At 41.5% G+C, this 8701-nt stretch overlaps 1 long non-coding RNA gene across 1 annotated transcript; it reads left to right on the top strand.

Annotated features, from left to right (window-relative positions):
• The first annotated feature begins 418 nt into the window (after positions 1 to 418).
• On the top strand, positions 419 to 1077 carry LOC140689857 (uncharacterized). The gene is made up of 2 exons (XR_012065003.1): positions 419 to 491; positions 841 to 1077. It is a non-coding gene; the product is annotated as an uncharacterized lncRNA (long non-coding RNA).
• The last annotated feature ends 7624 nt before the right edge of the window (positions 1078 to 8701 follow it).

Below are 8701 nucleotides of genomic sequence, written 5' to 3' on the forward strand. Positions count from 1 at the left end.
ATGTACAGAAATTGACCAGCTGAACTCTGCAAGTGATTTCCCTTATTTGACTGGGAGAAGAGGGGAGTCGGGTGGAGAGTTTGGGTCATAAACATAAGAAAGGGCAAGTAGAAAATTTTGATTTGTGAGTCCGGGTTATTTGATAGTCCTCCACATAAAAGTCCATTCTATTCAGTGAAGAAAAAAAAATGTACTTCTGTCATCTGCATCAGAAGGCTTTGGTGAGATACAGTGGGGAGAAGTTTAATACAAGTAGGAAAATAAAAGCAGTGAAGGCTTTTAATCCCCCAATGAAAAAAAAGTTAAGAAAACATTAGCAAGAATATAGAAAAAAGTGTACGTGTGTCTGAGCAGATCATTTTAGGAACACTCCACCGCGTTGTTTATTGCAATCTCCCATTTCCCTTTGTTTATTTCCCAAGGTCGATCTGTGGGCCCCTGATGTGGGCATCTTCAAGGGATGGTTTGCAGGTGCTGCTGCCTTTACGAAGGTAATTATTACTGTCCCTTTTAATGTCTGGACAAAGCCAGAATCCTTTTCCCTGTGTGTCCTACTTTTATAGCGACTCTGACGCGGTAGATCCTAGAAACAGTATTCATTTAAAACCCTGTTCTGAAATTTTCAGGATGTGTTTGAGGATCCTGACAATTATAGTCCCCTTCTCCCCATTTAGCTCATAGACTCTATTCAGAATGAAGCGATTTGGGGGCATGTAAAAGGCAGTAAATTTCCTCATGCACAAAAGAAAATGGTGCTTTCTGCCCACTGCCCATTTCCACTCGAAAGTGAATAATGCCCCAGTTACCACCAGGCCTGACTTGATTTATCTTGGTTAATAGGATTAACGTGTCAGCCCCTCTCAAGAATTTCCAAATGCAGATCCGGAGTGTCACTGACTCGCTGGTGTCTTTTTTCCTCTCTGATGGACATAATGACGCACCTACAAGCAGAGGGCCTTTGTCCGGTGGGAGCAGACAGATTATCTGTCTCCAGTGAAATAAGGCGTGTTGCGGCCACCTTTGCCAAGACTCAAAGCCAGAACCCAGTCACTATAAAATAATTGTGTCACTACCTCACCAGGGCTCTGTTCGTGTTTCATTTCTCTTTTGACTGTAATTGAATGGTTGAAAAGCAAAAATGTAGACAAATTCCAGCTGTATTGAGATCTGTTTCTTCCTCCACTACCTCGGCCCATCATTAGATACATTCCCTCTCTGTGCAGGAGGTCAGAGTGTATAAATATAAATTGCATTTTGCATTACTTCTAGATGAGTGAAGCTGTCAAAGCAATAATATGAGCTTTCAGTCCCACATTCTACCACTTCTTTCCCATTTTTTGGCCAGGAGGTCATGTGCAAATTGAACGTGACAACCCAGAAGACATGTCCAACAGACTCGTATTGTTACCCCGCTCAGCCGCCTGGCTCATAACAACATTAAACCCACATTAGTCTCCAGCCTCCACCAGGGAGCTCGTAAACTCGGGACCCAGGCTTCTGAAAAAGTTCACTTCAGTGGTGACATTTCGTCTGAAAGTCGTAGGCAGCACTAACCTAAAATATCTTGCACCCAAGATTCATGAGGATGTCATGCTTAAAAAGACCAAGCCAGTGTTTCACAAGATGAGGGACAAAGAACAAGATAAAGAGCTAACAGCCCACCAACACACACACACACACACACACACACACACACACACACACACAGGAAAATATACATGCTTCTATTTGAAATTATGCAAAATTTCCAGAATCCAGTAGCCGTGTGGTTGGAAATCATTTTCGTTGTTGTTTGAACAACGAAGTTGTCATTTTTGAAAGCCACCTTAAAATACGGACTGGCCTTGTACTGTTATTTGCAAGTTCTAGTCAACATTGTTTTAAAAGCCCAATTGCATAACAAAAATTAAAGTTTTAGCAGCTTATTATCACCATGATTAAGAGATAACCCTCCTCCAACTATATTGCTGTGAAGGAATTGGGAACTTTCATCAATCTGAAGGAAGCTGAATGGCTCGGAGGATTGGTAATTGGCTATCAATGTGACCCGTTCATGTCTTGCCCAGATTGCAGTTAACGGAGAGCTGTTTTTCCCTGACAGGGTGTTTGATGGTTTCTAGGAAATGAGTGGCTGTTTTCATTCCTGTTCCAAATGGACAGGTGTCTACATCAGAATTGGCAACCTGGTTGGCACGCTCAAAGAGTGGCCAAAGAGCGAATTGTTTATGGAGAATAAACTCCCCTCCCTCCTGTGATGCCTGTGCACACGTGTGAGTGCTGGCAGTAGGGAGGGGGCAAAATGGAGATGCTGGAGACAGAAAGCCTGATTCAAGTCCATGAAACTAAGCAAGCAGAAGCCCTTTGATTCCAAGTGGCGCCATATGCAACTGCACCTCTCCTGCCTCTTGCTCTCGGGCTTTAACCACATTATACTCTAAATGCACAAATAAAAGTCTACAAAAGGCACTTAGTCTTCCTTGGGAGGCTCTTATGAGTCTCCACAAATAAAATAAAATGAGTCCAGACTTTTTTTACACTTTGTTAAATAAGCACTATTTTCATATATCTTTCTTTTCTCCAAAAAAAAGTGTCATCATTTTCATCCCCTCCTTTATAGGTCAAATGAATTACGAGTGTTTAATACTGAATGTAGGATGATAGAAACTTGAGGAATCACACCTGGCAATGCCTGGTGCAAAGTAGGAAGTGTTGCCCTTGTCCTCAGTGGATGATATCATATTTTATCATATTAGAGCCAAGTGAAGAACGTCAGACCTGTGAAAATATTTATCCCTCTTTTTGCTTTTACATATAATCCCTACAACCCCAAGTTACTGTTCATGCAAAAGATTTTTACTTCTTGTTATTATAAAGCAGTGGATGGGTCGTACTCTTAAAAACAATCATTGTAATATGCCAGAAATCTGACGTCTTTTTATTATTTAATCTTTACTTTCACAAATACTAAAATTGTTTTAAGTTTTGGAAAAAGATTATTTTTAAAGAAAAAAAAAGATAAAAGATCTCTGACTATGAGACAAAAGGAGTCACTGTCATTGACACTGAAGATTTGCACTTAATTGGGGGTAACTTTTTCAGAATTATCAAGAACGTTTAGTTGTTCTAAATTTGAAGTTTAAGTTTCCAGTCACAAGATTTTAAAATTCTTCTCTCTTGTCCTAACTTTCCTCTTCTCTTCTTAAAGAGGTATTTGTGTAAATATAACATTAATTTTTAGTTAATTTTTACTCCACTGCATTGCCAGAAACTGTAGAGATGGAGGCCAAAGGCTTTGGAGTGAGGCAACCTCTTACACCTCTATGTGATGCATCCTGAGCCTCAGTTTCTCCATCTGTGATGTGGGGGTATTAACAGTCCTTAATTTGCAAACTTGTTCTAAGTTTCATGAAATAGATGCTTTCCATGTTTCTGAAAAAGAATGATTTCTCTACATTGTAAAGCACCATTATTGCTACTGATGATGTAACCCCTCTAAGTGTTAGAATCTTCATCTGTGAAACAGAAATAATAATGCCAATAAGACTGTAGACAGAGTTCATAGAAGATTTGACGTGGTGGCCTTCAGTAAGTGGGCACTGTTTTTTGATGCTTTATTTAGAGAGATTTGGAAATGAGTGAAATAATTCACTTTTGGAAAGAAATGCATTCTTCAAGAGTTCTATTTGGTAGTCCTCCACGTCAGGATCTAAAGATTAAGTTGATAGAGGATGGCGCGAATGAAGCCAATGCTGAGAATGATGCCCTGTTCGCTTCCTTTGTCCTGTGACTAAAACTCACCCCCAGCCCTCTCATGAGTTCATCCCCCTGGGTTGGGGTGAGGAACCCCAGCAAGAATGGGCAGGTGTGGACAGCCCACGTCCACCTCTACTGCTGAAGACAATGGAGGAATTAAAATTCGGGGAACTTGTTTCACTGATTCAAAATGAGTCTTGAAATCTGAAGGAGCTTGTAGAGAGTTGGAAAATACTGTGTCCTTCCTCGCATTATTCATTCACTTCTAGAAATGGAATCAAACCTTTCTGGAGTTTACGTTTAAGGTTAGACCAAGATGCCACTTAAAGATTCAGCTTGAAAAAAAAAAAAAAACCCAAAGGAATCTTGAAGCCAGCAGATTCCAGCAGCTGCAGCAAAAGCTAAGCAGTTCTCAGAAAACTGACTCTGCCTGGGGAGGAGCCATCAGTCCTGACTCACTGGGAACATCACTTGGAGTCAATAATTAAATTTTATTGGGGCCTTTGGAGGTCTATATGTTGGAATAAAATTTCATGTTGAAAATAGTATTCCATAGCTTGGGAGATTTCCTTATATATGAGAGTTCATGGGTACAACCTCCCTGGAAGATGAGGTGGTGGTTAAGAACTGGAAATTTCCAATCTCAAGCCATTTGTGTGCAACACAGCTAAATAAAATGCTTATCCTGACTGATTCTGTATATAAACCCAAACATTCCTTGAATGGTTAGATACAAGACCAGTTTGTTCAGAGAGCCTCTGTTCTTGATTCATTGTATGAAATTTGGGGGTGCATGTGTGTGTATGTGTTTCCACTATATCAACTGCCCAGTGATATTTAAAACCGCTCATGTCTTCAGTTTAGCAAGGAAGCCAAATGGCCTTGGCTTCAACTCCATCCTCTCTAAACATAACCACCTCATTCTGCAGGGCAGATTAGATTTAGTGAAAATTAAAATGTAGGCAGAGAGAAGTAAATTCTCTACCCAGTCACCACTGAAGCCCCACACAACCAAGAGTTTGGCGTTTGCCTGTCATCTGCTTTTCTGACCATGGGGAGCAGCTCAAGTGACAGGCACACAGATGGACAAGTTGTGTGATTAATGGCATCGACCAGGCCTGGTGGTGAGGATGCAGGAAATGGAGACAGGCTTGAGCTAGTCCCCTTTTTGGTTTAATGCTCCTTCCAAGGTTTGATGTCGAGAGGGATCAGGAAAAATTCCAGCCCCATTCTTTGCTAGAAAATCAGAAGGCACCCTTCTTGCTTTTTCCAGCATCACTTGCCAAGGCCAGACCTTTATGGGAAGCTATACCAGACTTCTGATTGGCTCACCAAGATCGCCTTCTCCCTCCCTCCCACCTTTGCTTCCTTCCCTTCCTTTGTTCCTTCCTCTCTCTCTTTCTTTGTTCTTTTCATTCTGTCGCTTTCTTTTTTTCTCCTCTTTCTCCCAAGCACTGTCTCACCTCAGCCATTTCAGGGTGCAAACTGTCCCACCAGAATGAGCTCTCTGCAGAATCTCTGATGAAAGGATGAGCATGCAAATTTGAGCAGGGTCAGAGCAGGCAGCATGAAGATCTATAGCAACTCCCAACCTAACCCCCTTTGACGACACCCCAGCCACTTTCTGACCAAATGGGTCATTCCTGAGCATGGTTCTTCTACTGCATCAAGAACACAGGAGATGGGTGGGGGGAGGGTATAGCTCAAGTGGTAGAGCACATGCTTAGCATGCATGAAATCCTGGGTTCAATCCCCAGTACCTCCTCCAAGAATAAACAAATAAACCTAATTACCTCTCCCCATTACCCCAAAAAATTTTTAAAAAAGAGAATACAGGAGACCAAGATTCCACCATTAAAAATGTGCCAAACTTGAGGCCACAGCCTCAGGATCATGTTCAAAGTGGAGAATTCTTTCCTTCACTCACTGACTTTTAAATTTTAATCTATTTTGAATATGTAATCTAGACATGTGAAAGGTAGGAAAGGACAAAATTGCTTCTTCAGTCCTATCTCCCAGCCCCTCCCACCAAGCTCACCAACATCCTTTCTTTAAATTAATAGACTTTTTTTTGTTGTTGAGGAATTTAAGGTCTATGGAAAATTTAAGTGGGAATTATATAGAGTTCCTACATATCCCCTCACGCCCCTCCCCACTTTGCCTCCCTATTACCACCTGGTATTGGTGTTATATATTTTTACAATTGCTGATCCACTATTGACCCATTATTATTAGCTAAAGTTCATCGTTTGCATTAGGGTTCATTCTGTGTTGTATGTTCTGCGGGTTTTGACAGATGTATGATGACATGTGTCCACGATTAGAATATCATATGAGAGAGTTTCACTGCCCTAAAAATCCCTGTGTTCTCCCTTTTCATCCTTCCCTCCCCATAAAACCTCTGGCAACAGCTGATCTTTTCACTGTCCCTGTAGTTCTGCCTTTTCCAGAATGTCATACAGTTGGAATCATACTGTATGATTCCTTTTCAGACTAGCTTCTTTCGCTTGCAACATGCATGTAAGTCTCCTTTATATCTGTTTATGGCTTGATAGCTCATTTCTTTTTATTGGTGTGTAATATTCCACTGCCTGGTTTGTTTATCCATTCACCTACTAAAGGACATCTTGACAAATAAGAAGTTTTGCCAATTATAAATAAAACTGCTATATACACTCACGTGCAGGGTTTTGCATAAATTTTCAACTCAAATGAATAAATACCAAAGAATGTGATTGCTACATCATATGGTAAGAGTGTGTGTAGTTTTGTAAGAAATTGCCAGATTTTCTTCTGAACAATGTGTTTCTTGGAGTTTCAAAGTATATATTAGTTATCACAATAGGTCTCTAGCAAAGATGGGGACCCAGGCACTGCCAACAATTCCTGGTGGACACCAAGGCTGTCGCTATTTAGAGGAACAAAGAGTCGATCTTAAGAGAGTGCACTTGACCAAGCTACAGGGGTTCATGTCTTGCCTCTGCTAGTTACTTGCTCTGTGATCTCAGGCAAGGTGCTTAACCTTTCCATGATTCTGTTTCCTCAACTGAAATCAGACTTGGTAATAGTACCCAGATGCTAGGGTTCTAAGCATTACCTGAGGTGTATCACGCATGTCTTAGCACACCTCTTGGTACAAGTGCTCATAAGTGTTCATTATTTTTATATCCTAGTTCAAAAACTAGCAACCCCCCTCACCTCCCCACATAACCAGTGCATTCTTTAGTGATGAATTTGTGTCACAGGGCACTCAGGTGCACCAAAGACAGAGCAATTTGGTACACTGTAAAATCTGGTGAGGAAAAAAAAAAAAAAGCACATAGCAGCTAAAGTAAAAGGAAGTCAAAATTAGAAAGGAGCTTTCTTATTTTAAGGTTTTGGTCCACAGAATAAATACGCTCACTCTAGCCCTTAATCCCCAGCAGTGTCTTGTTGGCTCAGAAGCCTCTGGGTTAAGTCCTGGGTTCTGAAATGCCCTCTCTCTGGTGACCTGCTGAAGCCTGCTTTGCACACACCCGGGCTAACCTCGCACTGCTCACGGTGAGAAGCCTCCTCACCCCGAGGGCCTGGCTAATCCCCCCTCATATTTTCCTTCCTCAGACAACTCCGCAGGCAGGCAGGAGGGCCATGTGGTCATTTTTTTTTTTCCTATTTCTCTGGGCAATTCTTCTATGTTGGCATAACGATGTGTGCTAACGATGAGAAATAAATGCACTGTAGCTGTATCTCTTGGTACTGGGTTTATTTTGGAAATTAACAAACAAACAAAAAGGAAATGCTCTCCTGCACCTTCCTGATTAATAATCTATGGCTCCCACAAGGCCCTCACACCAGTGGAAATGGAAACATTTGAGTGCACCTACCAGCTGATTTGTCTTCATGATATCAGATAACTAGTTTTCCTGTTTTAACCGCATGAGCAGGGTTTAGATGTCAGGAGGTCAGAGCGTATGGAATTTTTCTTTTTAAACTAAGGGTAAACAGTGAAACCCGATAACTTATTCAGGGCATATGGCCCAAAAGCAGGCACTCGCTAATATGAGTCGTATCGCCTTAATAAAGCATGACACAAAGGGCATGTTTGGATCAAAATATTTCTGAATCACTGTAAAGCTGAAATGTGACAGCAGGGCTCAGAATCCTTCTTAGAAATTAACAAACGGGGTAGGTTTGAGAAGTTGAACCGTAGGACATGTGGGTCTGCTGGAGTCTTCCAAAGGGATGGTGACAGGCAGATGTTAAGACTGTTCAGCCCATCAGTTCCTGCGGGAAGAACAGGAAGAGGGCAGAGGATCAGAACCAGCAGGGTCTTTCAATTTTTTTTTTTAAATTGAAGTCTAGTCAGTTACAGTGTGTCAATTTCTGGTGTGCAGCAGTGTCCCAGTCATGCATATCTGTACATATATTCATTTTCTGTTTTTTTCATTATGGGTGACAACAAGATAGTTCAAGATTTGCAAACACTAACTACTATATATAAAATAGATAAACAACCAGTTTATACCATTTAGCACAGCAAGGTCTTTCTTGTTCGTCTCTTCCACTCCACTCAAGTGTCTTACTTACACTTCTGAGCACAGCTTACTAGAGTTGTGAGAAAAAGAAAGGAAGAACAAAGGAAGGAAGAAAGGAGTCAGTCCCAGGGAGCATTCCCCCACTCTACATTTGCTTGGGATGCACAAGGGCTCAGGGAAATCTCCCTCTTTGTCTAGAACCTTCTGCGCTATGAGGTCCAGTCTAGTGAGTTTGAGTAATGATTAACAGCACAGTATCGAGAATCAGACAGCAGAAACCAACTCGGAGGTCTGACTCCACCCCGCACTAGTCCTATGACATTGAGCAGTTCTTCTCTAAGCCTGAGCTTCCTTGGTTGTGAAACAGAAATAGTAATAGTAACATACCTCCTCCTGCTGCCGCACAGAAAATCCCAGTGCTTGGCATAGTTTCT

Source organism: Vicugna pacos, chromosome 27 (genome assembly GCF_048564905.1).
Source record: "Vicugna pacos chromosome 27, VicPac4, whole genome shotgun sequence".
Taxonomy (NCBI): domain Eukaryota; kingdom Metazoa; phylum Chordata; class Mammalia; order Artiodactyla; family Camelidae; genus Vicugna; species Vicugna pacos.